The following is a 19264-nucleotide window of genomic DNA, read 5'->3' on the forward strand; positions in this document are numbered from 1 at the left end:
ATGCAATGTCCAGAGCATTAAGGAACCCACTCTAAAACAAAGAGAGCAGCTGTCCAAGCTTCAAGCGGTGTCAAATTTAACAGAAAATGATGTCACTGAAATACAGAATCAGAAGGGCCAGTTTGAGCAGTTAGAGGAATTGACATGGAAATGTTAAATGCCCCATTTCTCCTCTGCTGCAGGTACTGATATATCTCTCCTCACACCTCGCCTCCAGTGGTCCTTTCTGAATGCTGGTCTAACACACCAAGCGCTGCGTCAGCAAGAGCAGGGGAGGCTGCAAGGTCACGTCTGCTTCACACACACATCACGGGTCCCGTTTAGTCACTCATTTTCTCACCTCCTGCCATCCTTCTTCTGATGAAACATGCACCAAAGGGGCCTTAGGAGGCATTTTAGAACATCTCTGAGCAGTTCTCCATGGGCAGCAATGGAAAGCTGCCACTGGTTTTTATCACTCAGAGGCAGTGTAACTTGCCATTTTTGTAAGTACAGCAGGGTCTCAAGCATCTTCTCACTCTTCCCTCATCAAATTGGGGTTCTCGTGCTGACAGCTATATCCATTAGGATTGCTAACTCAATTTCCCTCATCCTAAAGTAATAGAACCCAATTTCATCCTCCTTCCCTCCTCCACAACAGCAGATTTTACTGAGATTGGAGATGACAATCGAGCCTAATAAACATTACTAGCACTGGAGCCTAACTTTTCCTGAACAGACCCCTTATTCAGTTAGATTATTTTGTCACGTCATCCATCACAACCATCGGGTTTAGCATGTTCCTGTGATTCTGTTACATTTAATGCAGCAATTCACCTAATTATGTAGGCTTGTACACACAGCAAAAGTTTTGTCTTATTTGCTGTTTGCTGAATTAGCATTTTATGACTAAGTACCAATGAGCGTCGCTATACAGTCTCCTGACAAAAAGGAAAATAATCATTTACAACATGTCACATTAGAAATGGAGATCATTTAAGAGAAATACACCAATCAGCTGAGAATTGTTAAATTGGCTTGTTTACAGGGTGAAACTTCATATAAAGCAGAAGTCCTTATTTTACCAAATATAAAACAGTAACAAAAATAAACTTAAAACCAAAACAAATTCCTCCCTGCACACTACTTGGCAATTTGCTTTGGTGCTAACTTGCTTAATCAGGAAGCTCAATAAAAAAATGTTCAGTTTATGTTGGAAAATCAGTATGTCTGTCATTCCATGTTGCAGCACTTCTACATTTCAGCCAACACTGGCCTTTGTCAGGCTTATATAGTTTTCAATTTATTTTGATGTAGTCTAATGCTGTCCAAACCACCAGAGGTACTTAACTTGGCTGCTAATACCATAGCAATAAAAGTTGTTCCTCAGCATGAACTGCGAGATCTTTATTAAGCTTGATGACCAACCAATAAAATAGTAGATGAAATTAAGCTTTTTCTACATAATGTATATACCTATGCACTCACACACACATACATTCAAACATATTCATACACACATTCATTTCTAGAAAAAAAGTATATTCATTTCCTCCCAAGTAAAAGCAGAACTCATGCCAAATAACTTTTCTAGAAAGGGCTGTGTTAGGCTAGCAGAGAAGTCAGTTGCATCTGCAGCTCTATGAGAAATTCAGGTATAAACAGCTATAGAAGAGAATACATATGAGGAACATTTTAACAACTTGATTTCCCAAATGCTTTAGGCAGCAAAACGTGTGAGTACATCTCAAGGAGGTCTTTCAGAAGTGTTTAACCAGCTTCACCCTTTAAAGGGCTTTTTGTTACACTCATGAGGTGACTACCTCATGTTTAGATACTTACTCATATTACTAAATTTGTCCCCACATCACTTTGGAGAGAATATTATGCAGATTGACAGTAGGGCACCACCTTAGAAATCAAAGAAAAAGAAAAAAAAAACGAATAATCAAACCATTCATCCACAGCATTTTGAGCTGAAAACCTCCCATGGATCCACTTACAAAATGACACGCTTGTACTCTCTCTTCTATCTGAAATTTTTATTCAGCTGAGAAACATAACAATTTGTCTGGCAGCCTGATCTAGCCCTTATTCAGAAGAAGTTAAGATGACCTTCTGACCTTAATCTTGTGTCTTCCAAGTACTGTGAAAGTAAATAGCCAGATGCCACCCAGACATTGCCAGCTCAACGCAGAAACAGCTGACGAGCTCCTTCAGCCCCTGTGGCTGAGCAGATCAGTGCCAACTGATGCTATCTACAGTGAAACCAGTTTTAACTTCTTTTTATGGTTTTTAGTGAGCTTTGAACTGACTAGTTTGACAACTTCACAGTAGATTTTGAAAGGCAGGTAACTTAACATAGATGCAATCATAAGATAGCTTGGCAAAGCAGCCAACTACCGATATGCTGGCAGAAAAAACACATTTACTGGGAAGACCTCAGATTCACGTGATGTTCGTTATACAATGTGTTTCAAAGTGTCTGTGATGATTCACAAGAGTGGTATCATAGGTGGCACTGGCAGTAACACAATTACAGACTTCTACCATCTTTCCCTGGAAGCTCAGGCTTTCAGCCACTTTGAACTTGCTAACTTTTTCTCACTGCCTGCTGTCCAGGCTTTTACGCTCCTTCAGTTAGAAATTTGGGGAAGTCTGATGGAGACAGTTCAGCATGAGAATTACTATAAAAAGCTTTTTCAAAGATTTGAAAGGAAAACAGAACTATCTTTCCTGTTTCTATTCTGTGAAAATGGCTTGAAATTCTAAACAAAATATTATTATACCTAAGAAATAATTATTATTCTCCTTGGGAAAAAAAGGAAATTTAATTCATAATGCCCAAGCTATTAAACTCTGGAGACTACCTTTTCAGAATTTCTTAATAGTTTGGCTCAAATATCTGAGTAACCATGTGTTCATGTTTGTGACAATAAGTCTCATACAAACTCCAGTCTCAAACTCTTTACCTTTGTTTTCACTACAGCGAGCTTGATGCCTGCAGGGACACTTTCTGCATGTCAACCCTGCTCAACTTGCTCAGCTGCTGAGGAATATAAAGATTTCTTGGACTCCACAGTTACATACAGGCTGACCTGTGCTTTATTTCGTTCACAAAGCAATCAATGCTGATACAAGTATTAATGTTCATGCATTTCAATGGTGTCCAAAGCAGTAGTCCTTCTGGTTGTCCCACAAACTTAGCAGGTTATACTAGATAAAGAAATTAGGGAAAACTGGCATTTATTAAGCTGGGAAGTAACAATTTCCCGCCTCTAACATTCAGCAATTTATTTCATATTCTATATATAAGTTTATCACAATGTACTTAGTAAAGAAATATTATGATTACCAAGTCACAACGCAAAGAGAGAAATAAGAGAACTACAGTGGCCTGTGTACATGCATTGTGATGCAGCCTTTAATTACACACCGATGTCCACCCACATGTCTCCTGCCTCATTCGGTGTACAAGACAGTCTCTGCTCACAAAATGAGCAGCCACGCATTATTTCTTTTTCTTATCATCATTTAATATATGTCCCCATGCCTAATTTTCTGCACACCATGCAAACCTTGCACTGAATACATAATTATTCATTTCCTAATGTGCTTTTCCCTGGTGCTTTTTTTCATAGTATCCTGCTTATTAACAGAAATTAATGAATTTATCTTCATAATGTCCCTGTGGTATCATTCTCCCCATTTTACAGATAGGGAATTGTCAGAAGTGCCAGCTAATTTGAGGTGGTAATTTGAGATGCCTGAGGGCTGATTTCTCAGAGTATATAGCAGTACATATACTCGGTGTAGTGCTCCTATTTATCTTAGTGACTGCTGCAAAAGCTTGGCAATTCTTCAAAAAAATCACAGGATCTCGAGTTGTATGTCCAAAATGTAGGAATGGAGAATTTATATGATTTTCTTAGAAAATCTCTGACAAAGACTAGGTGGAATCTGTTTTTCCAGGAACATTTAGTGACTTTTAACACAATCCTTTTTGTTTATCTGCCTCATGCAGTGCCCATTTCCAAATCATCAAGTGATCTTCAGGCATGACACAAAACTGATTCACTCCTAAGCACTGTTCATGCTATATTTTTAATGAAGTGGGAGTCTTATGATCTTTAATTTCAATCCCCAGGCATAACACATATTCATATAGTGATGAATTAACTTTATTTGGACATTTTCTGATGTTGGAATACTGGGCAACTTCGCTGTTTAAAGATTCTTTCAATGTAGCCTCATGGCTTAGAACTAATTGATTTGAACACAGAGGATGCAGGAAAAGAAAAATTGAACAGTGTTCATGTATGCATGTGTCCCCACACAGGCAAACTCACTGGAGCGGAACTGGGGTTGTCGGGTACGCAGAGCAGCCCCTTATTCTTGAAAGTATGGTGGTAACAGGAAAATGGAGGAAACGCTTGCTGTGTGGACCTCCCACTAGATGGAGGTGGAGGAACACATTTGGCTACATTTGACTTTGGAGCCTTGTAGCAAAGTAGAAGTGCTGAGATCCAAAGCTGTTGATTATTTACAGGTGCAATTGTTAAGGGTTGCGGATGATTGGAAGGGCAGTAGGAAAGCTGTGGCACTCTTATTTTCTTCATTTTCTTTCCTCTGGTGTCTTCCTTCAACACTTCTTACTCACTCTCGTTATCTGCTGTTAATGCTCCTCCTTAACCATTTTCCATCTCTCAGGGATGAATTTTCTATCTCAGCTCTGCTCAGCTCCTGACACTTCTTTTTTCACCACATCTCTTTCAAATCTCTACTCCCCTCTCTTCCACCCCACCTTCCCACCCCTGTCCCCATTTCCTACTCCACTTCCAAGTGCAGCTCTCCCATGGCATGCTACAGGGATGGAAGAACATGGTGTGCATGACATCCACAACCAATGCTCGCAGAGCAGGCTTTGCTGTGCTTGGGGTGAAGATGCCCAAAGAGTGGCACTTACATGGTCAAACAGCATCCCGTTTTCTTTTGAGACTGGCAAAACCTTAAAAATGCGTATGAGGTTTCAGAGAGGTAGAAGATGTATGATTTTTCACAACTGTACATCTTGGCAAGATTTGGGCAAATTTGCACAGTACAAGGCACAGTCCTTGTATGAATATTATCTTTATACCAAATTTTGGAGGAGCCAGAACATTTCCAATGCACAATTTTCTATTTTTCCTCTTTTGCTTGTAATGTATTTTAAAGAATATTTCATGTAACGTCATTCTCAGAAGTAGCAACCCCATTTGTACTGAACAGCAAAGTAACCTCTGTTACTCAAATCCTTAAAAACAAAAAGCATAACAGAAACAAAACCTTCCTTCAGCAGTCCTATGGCATGGGGTTTTTCAGCTCTGTAGCTGAAGCTTGCCCAGTTATAAACAGCCAGTGAGTTTTAAACTGTGTAGTGTTGTGAATTTTAGCTAACATTGTACCATCTGTTGCATACCTCCTGCATTATAAACCCACTCTAAACATTACCAGAGCTCCATGAGGAACTAAAGAAGAATTTTGTATTGTATTTTGTATAGTTACCACAAACCGTGAAATGACATCAGTGACAGATGTTTGCTTAAACAAGTACTCAGTGAAGACCTGCCCATTGATGTCATGTTCTTGATTCATATGTTTAAAACTGGCTTTGTCAAAATGCTCCATTGCCCTCATCATAATAAACTATTGGTTCCTCTGTCACAGTAACATGATAAAGTAAGTGAAATCATATAATCAATGTGTGAATATGTCACGTATCACCAGGATATATTTCTGTAAGAGTGAGATCTGTCACATAAGTTACACTGAATATTTTGTAGACTTATTGATCTTTTTTTTTGGCCAGCAACTTTTTTAATAAACTTGAAAGATACCCCAACTCCAATGGCATGGTCCTAGTTTTAGATGGCCAAATATGGAGACAGACTCATAAAAGTAGACATTCAGCTTTTAAAAATTTCTGAATGGTTATAAAAGCTTTGAAAGAATAAATTATTCAGATAAAAATATTTTTTAATAACCCAGACCAGTTCTACCTCAAAAGAATACAAATAAAAATGATACAGAATGTCTCTACCCACATTAAAAATATTCATATTTGGTATGTTTTCATTTGCTATTATTTATTTTCATATTTCAGAGAATAGTATTAAATTATAGTAGTATCTTATTTCTTGAGATCAAAAGAATCTGCATTTAATATTTCATAGGGGCAATTGTCTGTGTGGTCTTATATTATCTTATTGGAACATCAAAGCTTGTTATAGATTTCTGCTAGTACCCCCTGGGTAGTTCCCATATTCACATGGAAGCTATTGGTTGAGATTCAGGACTGACTTTCATGTGGAGGGAGAAGAAAAAGACTACCTCATACCTATAAATGGACCACCAATCCATGCTTTGAAGATGGGATCTAGGCAATACATACTCTATGTGTGAATGATTACTTAGGAACTTCTTTCGTGTGACTGCTGGGTAGGAGTTTTGTTTCTAATGGACAAACCTGATGACAGACCTGAGGAAATTTGACATTTCCGTACACTTTCTTTGCTGTTTTACCTATAAGTGTAGGCATGTTTTGACAGGCTTTTTAATGAGTAACTGCTGTATAAGTGAATCTCTCTTTTGAAAGATATGTGCAATAGCTATTGACATTCATTGTACATATTTCTTAAAATGTCCAGATAACCTCTTAGTTTATATGGGACCATTTTCAATATTTACTTAATGCAATTGTGTAGGTTAGTGGACCAGTCTGAGCTGGCTATCTTAGCTGCACTTTAGTCAATGGAGAGAAACTGGAACCCCCAGAAATTGTCCAAACTGACTTTGATATCTCAGACAGGGGGAACTACTCTCTAGAGACATTTGTTGCTTTTCATAGGGCGACACTAGATTATTTGCTTTCTTTTCCTCTCTGCTGAGGAATTATGAAGTCTAGTGTGACAGCTGGAGACCAGACACAACACTATGGGCTCCTCAGGTAATGCCAGATAACTATGTGTATTAAATCCAGCCCTTGCATTCAGATACTTACATTTAGATACCTGCAACTTGGTGATCAATCTGACCTGCACTGCTCACCTGGCATTAAGAAGAAACTTCCTTTGTCATTTAATTGTTGATTTTAGAGGTGTATATATTCTCTGAAACACCCAGGGCTCACTGAGAAAGAATACTACGTAAAAAGAGACCACAGGTAGCTCTCATCCCAGCTCAATTTAAATGGTTACAGCATGCAGGCTCACATCTGAATGCATTGTCCTGAGCCCACGTTAATGTCTAACAGAGAGAGGGACAACTCTGGGGTATAATTCACCTGATCTACCTTTTATGTTTTATTTAAGATTAAATTAATAGTGCTGGTTTATCTGTACGGATTATGAAAGGAGTGGAGAGTAACCAGCTCTGAGGTAACGTCTGCATCAGTGCTGGCCACATCTGATGGTATGACTCACACCTGCTCTGACCGTCACCCACCTAGCAGCACTCTACAAAGGGTTTCTGAAACAAAATCAGCTCTACAGAGGCATCGCTAATCCTGAAAGAGGTGGAGGGAGGTTATAACAGCAGCTCTCTCTCTGCAGCTAAAACTTACAATATCAGCTCAGCAGAAAAGCCGAGTTTGCTGTATTGTCCCAGTCCTTAACCTCTTCAGGGAGGAAACGGTAGCATCTAATTCAAGCAACAATTGCTACCTTTTCTCACAACTTATTCAGGAAGCTGTCTCTCTCTACCTTGGTTGTGTATGGGCTCACCAGTGTGAGTAAGAGAGTCCCAGACAATCTTTATGTAGTTTTTCTCAGGAAGTTATTTTAAACTTACATTCAGAAGATGGCAGTTTCTAATGAGCAAGAAAGCTGGTTGCTCATTGTATGGGGTCCTGTGAGACGGATGTCCACAGGGATATTTGAACCATATGCCCCACCACAGTATATGGAAAACTACCTTCAAACTCTGATCTTTAAAGACAAGCAAAAATATAGGAATTATCATACTGAATCAAACAAAACAAATTTCCTAACCTGTGCCGCTGTTACTAGTATATACTTTATACAGATAGGTGAAAAATCTCCCAAGTAGGCTGAAGGAGTACTCTGTTAACACTCACACTTTTATCTGAATTTAGAATAAACTGTGTAAATTTAGTTTTAAACACTTTTTCTGTTTCTTAAGCTAGCCATTCTATTTCCAGATACTATGACGATATCAGTGAGACATCTTTACTGGAGACTTCAAAAAAGAAAATAAGTACTAGGGATCCAGAAGGAAAAAATATTCTCCCAGAATAAAATACAGGGAAAGAATGGCAAGCAAAGATAGTTCTCACTTTCTGAGAATGTTAGAGGTAACATTAGACAAAACGGAGAGCTCATTTTCTCTTATTTGTAAACACCTGAAAGATTATTTCGGCCATCTTTTTTCAGTATTTGTCTAGAGAAAACATTGCGATGGCTTTTGTACTTAAAACCTTGTTTCGAATTATTATATTGCTAGTGTATAGTACTAAGCCAGGCAGAAATTGAAAGATAGTACTCTTGTGTACATGTCCCACTAGACTGTAAACATAAGCAGCATGAAAGACTTTATTCCTGGAGATTTCATTGTGCTTGATGGGATTATTGCACCAGGGAGAACCACCTGTTTGGAGGATGTTCTGAAGGAAAGTGTCCTGACATATTTTTCCGGTTGGGTTTGGTGGAAGAAGTGCAGACTTCTTCAAGCTATTCTCATCATGTAACCAGAGTGAAAACCATATTCTGTTTGAGGATACGTGATGTGAATTGCTGAACTGATGTTTCAAGCAATTTGTCATGTTCACTGGAAACCTACAGAAATCAAACTACCTCTCTCTTTATTTTCATCAAACTTTGTAACTTGCAGTGTCAGCTCTTCTGACCAACAAAGCTGTTCTTTTTCTTCAGACGCCTAGCACTTTTTATAGACCTCCTTGGTATTATGTGCATGATCGCATTATCTAGTCTACAAGACTGTTTAAGGCTTCTTGTGCTTAAGAAGTTAATGTACTGAAGCAATAACCTGAACTTCTATGCAAAATAACGTAAGATGTTGCGACAATGATATTTTTCCAAAATACCCAGAGGCAGCTGACTGTATTGTCTGAGTACTACAAGGACAGAAATACATCTGATACTACTAAGATGCTTTTTACGTTGGTGTGTGGTCCAATAGCTTATCTGTATCTTAGAGGACATATTTTTATTAAATTGGCTAAATCATTTTGCCCTTCAGGCTGACTTTGTTTGCAAAGATTCTTTCTTGTCTACAAAGACTAAGCTGCAAATGCCTATATAAATGCTGACAGAATGTGTGAATGGCATCAGAGCATTTGTATTCCATCTTCAACTCTAGATTCTTTTAGAGCACTGAGAGTAAAATTACATGAAGACATCCAAAAGGTTTGTTTTCTGCTGTTTGAGAGCTAAGTTTACTACAGCATGTGTGCTATCCCTTCCTTTCCCACCTACATACCTTCTTCTTTTTTAGTTTGGCTTTCAGCTCTCTGTAGATGCTGCCTATAATTCTGTGCACTCTTTGCATGTTTTCTAGTACAACAGTGTCCCACACTCAGTTTTCTTTTAAATACTACTTTTCTAAACATAATAAACAATAACTTACTATGCTATTGTTATAGCAATGGGTGTTATCAACTGCCATCCTCCACAAGGTACTATTTCTTACACTGGTGCACTATGGAGGAACCATGAATTTTGCATTTACACGGAACTGCCACCTGTGAAAAATAATTTGCTTATCTTTAGACAGTGATCTTGAAAGGCTGAAGAAACAGGGTGACAGGATCCTCATGAAGTTCAGCAAAGTGCAAAGTCCTGCACCTGGGAAGGAACAACCCCAGGCACCAGCACAGGCTTGGAGCTGACCAACTGGATAACAGATTGGCAGGAAAGGCAAAGCTAGCAGGCAATAAGTTGACCATGAGCCAGCAATCCACCTTTGCATCAAAGAAGGCCAATGGCATCTTGGGCTGCATTAGGCAAAGCTTTGCCAGCATGTAGATACAGGTGATCCTTCCCCTCTGCTCAGCACTGGTAAGACACATCTGGAGTGCTGGGTCCAGTGCTGGGCTTCCCAGTACATGAGACACATGGCCATTATGGTGTGACTCCAGTGCAGGGCCACAAAGATGATTCAGGAACTGGAGAACCTTTCACGCAAAGAAAAGCAGAGAGAGCTGGGACGGTTCAGCATGAAGAGGGAAAGGCTCAGGGGGAATCTTATCCTTGTATATAAGTACTCAAATGAGGGCATTAAAGAAGACAGAGTCAAGATCTGCTCAGTGGTGCCCAGGGACAGGATAAGAGGCAATGGGCACAAACCAAAAAAGATTAAATTCAGTCTATACACGAGGAAGCACTTTTTAATGTGATGGTGGTCAAACACAGGAACAGGTTGCCTAGGGAGGCTGTGGAGTCTCCATCCTTGCAAATACTCAAGATCCAACTGGACATGATCCTGGGTAACCAGCTGTGACTGACCCTCCTCTGAGCAGGTGGTTGCACTAGATGACCTCCAGAGATGTTTTCCAGCCTCAGCCTTTCTGTGATTCTGTGTGGACCTGTGATTTCCCTTCTAAGCAAGGCCATATATTTGAAAACAAAAGATACTTTGCCCTTTTTCAGAAGGAGAAAGAAAGGAAGAAGAACATACCCTCTGACCTCCCTCTTTTTTTTTTTTTTCAGGGCTTATTGTTGTCTAGGAATGACTGTCTAAGTGTCTTTCCTAAACAATGCCTGGAAATCTGGAATAAAATTTAAGTTTTAACAGCTAGTGGAGGATGTCTATGTTGCACTGGTTATAAATTTTCTCATTTTGTCATACAGCTAATGTACTTGCAGTACAAAATCACGTAGAGGCTTATTTAAGCAAGACTTTTAGTCATCACTTCTAAAACTGTCCTTCCAGTCAGATCGCTCTTTCTTTTTTTCAAAGAGTAATTTAATTATTCTATGGATTTCCCTGTTGATGTATAAGCAGCACTGGCACAAAACTCCTTTTGTTTGTCAGCTTCAAAGAGTCACATCAAAATATCTTGCAACAGAACAAACGCAAACTAGATGTTCTTTCAGCCTTCAACAGATATCACATTCTGCCAACTGCCCGGCAGAATACAGGGAAATGCTGCCAGATTTCTCCTTGACATACAACAGAGCCCATTAATCCTGGGGTAGCTTTATTGGTACGTTGCAAATTTTTTTTGCTTGTTTTCTTTAAAGACATTTTCATATCTAACCAAATGGTGCTGTAAAAGGCTGATATATAACATTTGAGGTAAAATTGTACTGTTGAAACATACCATTCAGCTCTCTGAGCTTTGTCTCTTAAAGCTGTGACACTTAAATGCAACTGCTTTCCCCTCCATTCCCCTACATTAACTACTGAGGGTCAGTCCGCCCACTGAGTCCCATGATAGCAGAAGCAGCACCTCGGCTAGGATGTTTACATTGAAAACAATTCTGATTTAACTGATTTCAACCCAAGATATGGAATGACTTTACAGTTATGTGTTTAATCAAAATTAAGAGGAAATACAGACTCTCTTCTCACTGCCTCTTTTACCTCTTGTTTTTCATCTACACCATATTAGCTGTGCCACCTGTTTTAGTCTGGGGGATGGTAACTGGCTGAGACTTTTCTGATGTGATGATCTTCTCCAGTACCTGGGTGTTCAAATCCTTTATGCTGTTGATTGTGATCTTGTACCTTCTGCAAAACAGCATGCAAGAGACATGAGATATTTGCACGCATTGAGATACCATGAGTGATAACTCCGTTCTCAAACATCTGCTAGACCTTTTGTTTACTGCTGCTCTTTGTACTGAAGTTCAAATATTTTGGAATGAATGAGGAAAAAATTGCACAAGAGGCCCCCCAACTCAGCTTTAGTGTTTTTATTAACAACATCTGAAGAATAAGATAGGAAACAAAAACATCTGTTTCCAGTGGCTTTGCTGTATTGTGCCTTTCTAGTGACTCATATGCAAACCTGAAGCCAGGCTGTTTGGGGCATTGTCTCCTCTTTTATTATTTAAAAAGCCCTGGGCAAACTCAATACACAAAAGTAAAATACTCAGAGGTGGAGCAGGTATTAGTAGACCCACAGTAAGCTTGCGTCAGCTTCACAGCTTCTGGTTAAGAATCTTTTGGATAGAAATGAAGATTAAGGGCTTGGCTACCTAATGAGAGAAATCCCAAAACGTCCATTTTCTAGTGGTAACAACATTGTTCATGGCAAGGTTTACTGTAAAGGCCAACTTTTGTCTGTCTCTATTAGTTTCATCTGGTCTATGACAATTTAATGCACTGGGAATGTGGTTGTTTGCCTAGCAGGCCGGTGTGACTGGTTCTGCTGTCTGTTTGGCTTGGACATCCATGAGATGCTGTGCAATGCTCGTGTGACCTGTGTCCCATCCCAACAGATGGGATGAGGGATGAGTTAACTCTGAATGAGACATGCGCCCTGACTCAACAGATGAGATCAGGTGTGAGTTAAATCTGGGTTAATTCTGCGCAGCAATGTGAAGTGAATGGCAGACAATCACTCTGGGGGTCCAGTTATGAATTTGCTAAAAGCACGTGATGGAATACAAATTACAGTGATTAGTGACTTGGCAAAAGTATGTTATAATATCACAAAACTTATGAATACACTGACAGCAAAAGTCCTTCTACAAACAGTGGATTGGCAAAAATTAGTAACTATAATACAAAACTTAACAAGACTTTAAGAGCAGAACTTAAAATGATGTCACATTTATATGTTCAAGAAATAGGAAAAGAGAGAGAGAAGGAAGACTAAGATATGAGAGAGGAAGAGAGTAAGATATAAACTAAGATATGAGAGAGAGATAAAGAGAGTAAGATATCACCACTCCACAGGTTATCGATCCAGCGGTGTCCGGTGAAGGGAGGGTGGATGCGTTGAAGACTTCGGTCACACTGCACAGCATATACACGCCACACCTGATGCCATGTGTGGGGTCATTTTATAACCCAGTTCATTTACATGTGGGCAGCTCATCTCCTCCCTCTGCTCACTCTTCATGCTAATTAGGAAGACTCTTCTGGAAATGGGTCTTGGGTCTTCAAACTAGGGGAAAGCTCACAGTACTGACCAGAAGTGAGTTGTCTTGCCCATGAGGGGTAGCTGTTGGTTCATGGTTTCTTCTGATAATTAGTTGTCCAACAGATGGTTCACCTCATTCCAATTAGGCCATGAGGCCTTCACGCAATTGACAAGGTGCCTGACAGCATAGCCATCTATCTCTTCTGCCAAACAGAACACCTTGGTGAAGATAAGGGAGATGTCTGCCTACACAATCATCCATCTTATCCTCCCAAGGTAACAAAAACCAGACAATTAAGGCATAACAAGGCCCTTTGTTCTGCTAAGGATGGGGGGAAGGGAAGCGCTTCAAGGTTGTCACAACCTGGTAAGCGGTTGTGGTGTCCCAGTGCCTCTTTGAATGCATTTAGGTGGTGGTACAATTAATATTTGAAAACCCACTTGTTTACTATTATGATTGACCAAACAAGGCTTTGAAGTTTAGTCCTCCTTGTGCAGGAAAAGTTGAAATTTTCCTTTAATCTTACCAGGGGGAGGCAGTGACCCTCTGATCACGCTCCCTCTGCTTAACTGCTCAGCAGTTAGAGGACTCACAGAATGCGTAGAAGTCAGGCTCTTACTGTTTTTCTTTTTAGTAAGAAGGACCTCTTATACTCATTAAAAACCGTGGTGCATTTGTGTATGCTATTCTCATCCTCCTTTGGAAGTTCGTCTTCTTCACAAAAGTAAAAGTCTTCCAGACTGGCTGGCTCAGAGGGTTAAGATGATAAATAGCTCTGCAGCCCAGAGACACAGATGCCCACCAAAGGGAGGGCTGATCCTTTCTCCATGGACCTCATGACACCGAAGAGTCACCGGGCAAAGCAGAGCTGTTTCTCCTGAGATACAGCAGCGTAGGTAATCCATGTCCCTTTCTGTCTCACAATTGGCAACTTTAAGCTCTTCCCCAGTTAAGAGGTATACTAAGGACAATGTCTTATTGAGTCATATGCTGTGTAGGGGTTTTGAGATTCTACAAGTGTATTGGGGATATCTTGTCCTTTAAGGGGATTGTGCTGAAATGTTTCCTCTTATTTTTATAATTACCTAGCAGCCCAGAGAGCTAAAGTTAGGAAACAGCTCGTTCTGTCTCTAGACCTTACAAGACCTATTGCCTACAATTTATCAGCCCATCTTGTTTTCTTATCAGAAAAGCTGAAATTGATAATATTCTTCCCTTTAATAACCTTCCAAGAACACAGCGATAAAGGCTACCTTTTTAACAGAAGTCTTTTGCAGAGCAATATAGGGCAAGAAAACATTTATCAAAAATGGTGATCCTTGAGCACATTGATACAAGGAAAAGAGAGAGGAAGAAAGCAAAACAGAGCTGCACACTGTTTATTTCTCACATTTATCTTCTAAGACTAGGAAACCAGAAGCTCCAGCCACAGAGCAGGCAGGCATGAATCCTTTCTCTAATCCCAGGGATTTTGATTTGAGAAAGAAATTGTGTGATTGCACCGGGAAACAGACACGGGTTCCTTCATCTGCAGCCCATGAGCTTTACCTGCGGGGCTGCAGGGCATGAAGGGAAGCCAAGCTCTGCCTCCACCAGCTCCCTTGGCCCTGCTACACCCAGGTGAGGAGGAGAGAGAAACCCCAAGCAACTACAGCTTCTCCTCTTGCAAGTCTGGGGCTTCTCTTTTCCATATGACAAGCATGGATGCACACAGGGACCCATTATTCCTCACTATGATAGCAGTATACCTGCTACTTCCCACCCACAAAACCTTGTGCCAGCAGTTGCCAGCAAGAAATTGAGCAGGTGCAAGTCCTGCAGGTGACACTGATTCAGCTCATAAATCTTAAGGGTTATGAGAAATCTCCAGGGGAGTATGAGTTGTTATTGCATTCCTTCTCTTATTGCATAATACCGCTCTTTTGGCCACTAGATTAGTCGATGATAGATGTCTACTTAGATACTCTGTGACAAAAGGTCAGTTAAGGTCATGTTTTCATTTCTCACAGAAAATGCTGACTATTTGCCCTTGGTATTTTGACAATTTTAGACCTACGTGGCTTTTAAAAAAAAAAATTATCTAGACCAGTCGTTCAAACTTTCAGTGAGTGTGACCCTCCATTTCCATCTTTGCAGCTCACAATGTTTTCAGGAAAAAAAAAGATACTATACTTTGCATGGCTTAGTTTAGTGACTGTAAAAATGTAAGCCACCAACAAAATCAAGGATGGTTTTGAAAGCTTTTATGAATGTGCTGTAAGAAACTTCTAGGTTCATTGCAAAATAATAAACCATTTTCTGCTCAAAATTATGCATTTGATAATTGTGCAAAACATATTTCCAAATAAATTGAAAAACACTACTGTAATTAAAAAAAAAAAAAAAGGAAAGCAGAATTTGCAAGACTACCTTCAATAAGTCCTGTTAGTTGTTTAAAAAAAACCATGTGATTTCCTACTGTTGTTCCTCTCACTAAACATCAGACATCAAAGACAAAGCAAACAGTAGAGATGTTCAATCTATCAATGTAAATTGGCTCAGTACTGGTATACCTAGCACATAAATTGCATGAGGAATAAATATACAACCAGTTTGTTCTGCTGTTGAGAAAATACAGTTCAATTAGTCTGGACTACCACATGACGCACAGTTTCTCCCTTTCTGTGCAATATAATTAGGAACAAAATGTAGCATCTGAGGGACTCATGCCTTTGAAGAACATGACAACTTTGGAATAAGTAAGAAAGAAGATTTGAAAATTGCCATGTACCCTCTTCTCACTGTGGGGAGTTGAACAGGCTTTTTTCTGTGTGGCCATTTAATTTGCTCATTTGTAGCTAGGCTTGCATGGATCACTGCAAGCCTCTTCTGAGAGATGGGCTGCATGGCTGTGTGACCATCTGGGAAATGGGAAGGGAGGAGAGGAGAGCGGACAGAAGAAAAAGTGATAACGAAATGATAGAACATGGCAGATGGGTGATCAGAGAAACCTCATATTACTCTCTTGCCAACTTGTCACTGTTTGTCATGGTGGCTGAAAACAGCGAGCCAATTGCCTGTTCTGTTCAGTAAAACTGTGGAGCAGAGGCTCTTGAATTTTGCTACAGAGCTACCCAGCATTCCCCTGCAAAGTAAGCCGTAGGTGAATGGGCAAAGACGCATAAGAAAGCATTTTTGCAATGTAAGAAAAGTACCTCTTATTTGAACAGCAAGATAATGCCACATTTTGCCAGAGTCTTAGAAGATTAAGAGGTTTTTTTGGAGACAGCTTTCTCTCCTGAATGGTTTGGGACCAAAATGATGTCCTTGCAAGTCTAAAACCTCTGTAAGCTAAAGGTATTATTGCAGTCAATATGTCATAAAGGAGAAACCAATCCTGATATGAAGGCAGAGTGGTTATACAGCATACCTGAAAGGAAACTGTTTTCTTGAACTTATTGATTTTGCCAATATTCCTCTGCGAAGTGCCAGATACATCCAAACTCTCTTAGATTTGGTGTAGAAAGCATACAATCACTTCTTTTCATAAAGACATTTTGTTCCACCCTTCAGACACTCTTTGTGTGGGCCCAGATTCTCATACTCTGACTGATTTTCTCATTGATCTTTCGCTGAGCAGTGGTTCAGCCCAAAGCCACAGTGTGTTCAGGAGCACTGGCTCTCAGCTCCTCCTGCCAGAAGCTGGGGTGGAATGTGTGGTGGGCACCCAGCATCCTTCCCAGGGAAGCACTGCCTGATGTGACTGAGGGCTACCGGGGTCTACATCTCATCACAGATGGGCTGCAGCAGGTGCCAGGAGTGAAGAGCTCAGGGATGTATTTGGGCTCCCCCAGCTCCTCCAACACCCACAAGCAATGAGTGTTGCTAATCTGACATCTGTCTTGCTGTATAATGTTTGACGATTTCATCATCAGCATTTGGGGGTGGACCTTTCCTGTTGCTTAAATCATGTTTTTCAGCATTCTGTACACATTTTTCTAGAGTTCCCAAGAATGGAAGGTGTTTTTTGGGAAAAAAATGCTTTGTCATGAATTTCAATAATTCTGTATGTTTTATGTTCTTCATAGGGGGGTTGCTTTTAAAATAAATATTTGAGATATGTGGATATTTTATTTGTTTTATTTCTAGTCTGTTATATGCAATGTGAATGTGGTTGTATACTTACACAAAAATACACTTTAGGTCTACAAAATGTAATACAAGTTATTATACTTTGTGCTAAAACCCCAAATGACTGTAAGGTTTCAGTTCAGGAACATTGCTTAAACAGCACACTTCAACATGACTTCTTTTTTCCTAGAGTAAAATTTCAGGAAAATAAACATTCTGAATTCAGACAGAAGAGTATTTACTCAACGGAAAGTTGTTTAATTAAGGTACCTAGCTAGCTCTGTAGACAACCTTATGTATGCACATTTCAAACGTGAAGTAACCAAGCAATACATTCTGGGTTTTACATCCAACTCCATTGTTTGAATCATTACTGGAACAACTTCTTACCTGTTGTAAGCCAGTGTAGCTTCTCTGGCTCTCATGCAATTATGCCAATTTATATCAGCTGAGAAGAGCTGAACTAGAATCTTCTCATCAAATGATATACAGCTTACATTGGTATAAAATCCATTGCATTCTTACAGAGCTATTGAAACTTCGCATGCTTACCTTTATAAAAAAATTCTAGAAATGTGGAGTGTACAAAAGGCCCCCCAAAACTTGCACACATCTGTTTTAGATAGGAAAAGGCAGGAAAGTTTTCATGATTATGGGAAATTCGTTGTTAGCATGTTAGTCTTGTTAGTGAACAATCAAAACTCAGATAGTGTTCAGTAAAACTTGGGGGAATGTGCCTGAACTATCCTTCCAGTGAAATTTGTTTGTATTTGGCCAGATAATATCTGGAGTTTTCCTTGTAGAGCAAACTGGGTCACCTGGAAACAGATTTTGAGACCTAATGATCCATCTTACTGTTTATTATTCCCAAGGAGATCTGGGGTTGAACTTTTTTAAGCACTGAATTTAAAATATTTTACTGATCACTGTAATTTTCTGATATGTGCAGTTTCAAGTTGCACTATAAATCAGTCAAGAAAAGTAGGCAATTGGCAAAACTTAGTCTGCTGATAAAGTCTTTTAATGAGTGACTGACATCCAGGTAAATAACAGGAGCTGTTTCAACAGATAATCACAGTATAGCTAGAAGACTTTAACCATATCATAGAGATTTTTAGCACTTAAACATTTTTACAAAATTTGCTGTCAAATAATATGTGACACAAGCAATACAGGGAAACTCAAAGAATAGTCAAGATTTTTTTTAATGAGGACTAATTGCATAATATAGTACATTTTAAATTTAAAAGTAAACATTTTAGAAGATGTGATGTTTAGAAAATATTAAAGACAGTTTGATAAAAAGAGTCTGGTATATGCAATATAAATAGTAAGTCTAATTTGGATCTACAGCTGCTGATTGCACTAACAGTTTGAAATAAATGTGACTCAGTTAAATATAAATATTAAAATAACAGAATCACAGAACAGTTTGGGTTGGAAGGGACCTTCAAAGGTCATCTAGTCCAACCCCCTGCAATGAGCAGGGACATCTTCAACGAGATCAGGTTGCTCAGAGCCCCGTCCAGCCTGGCCTGGAATGTCTCCAGGGATGGGGCATCTACCACCTCTCTGGGCAACCTGGGCCAGTGTCTCACCACTCTCAGTTTAAAAAGTTTCTTCTTCATGTCTCGCCTGAATCTGCCCTCTTTTAATTTGAAACCATTACCCCTTGTCGCAACAGTCTGTATGAAAAAGTCTGTCCCCATCAGACATATTGTTCAAAATGAATCTCAGCTTTCTAGAAGTCGCTTATTCACACAAAGACTATAAGATAGTGAGGGACCTGACCTCAGAGGAGGCCCGTGAAGCCCTACTGTTCTGGAGGAAGCTGCCTACACAGCAGTAGTTGCAGAATAAAAAATGGCTCAATATTGCACATCCTCACTCTTCTGTTCTTAAACATGAGGCTTTCTCTTTCTTTTGATGTCTTCCATGTATCACAAAGTTTCACAATGGGAGAAACAGCTTACAAAAGCAAGCACTTCTTGGCAAAGAAGGCTTGCAATGCAGTATCCCATCCCTGTGAAAATGAGCAGTATATGGTCTGATCTTTGTGAGACAAA

The sequence above is a fragment of the Caloenas nicobarica genome, chromosome 1 (genome assembly GCF_036013445.1).
Source record: "Caloenas nicobarica isolate bCalNic1 chromosome 1, bCalNic1.hap1, whole genome shotgun sequence".
NCBI classification, from domain to species: domain Eukaryota; kingdom Metazoa; phylum Chordata; class Aves; order Columbiformes; family Columbidae; genus Caloenas; species Caloenas nicobarica.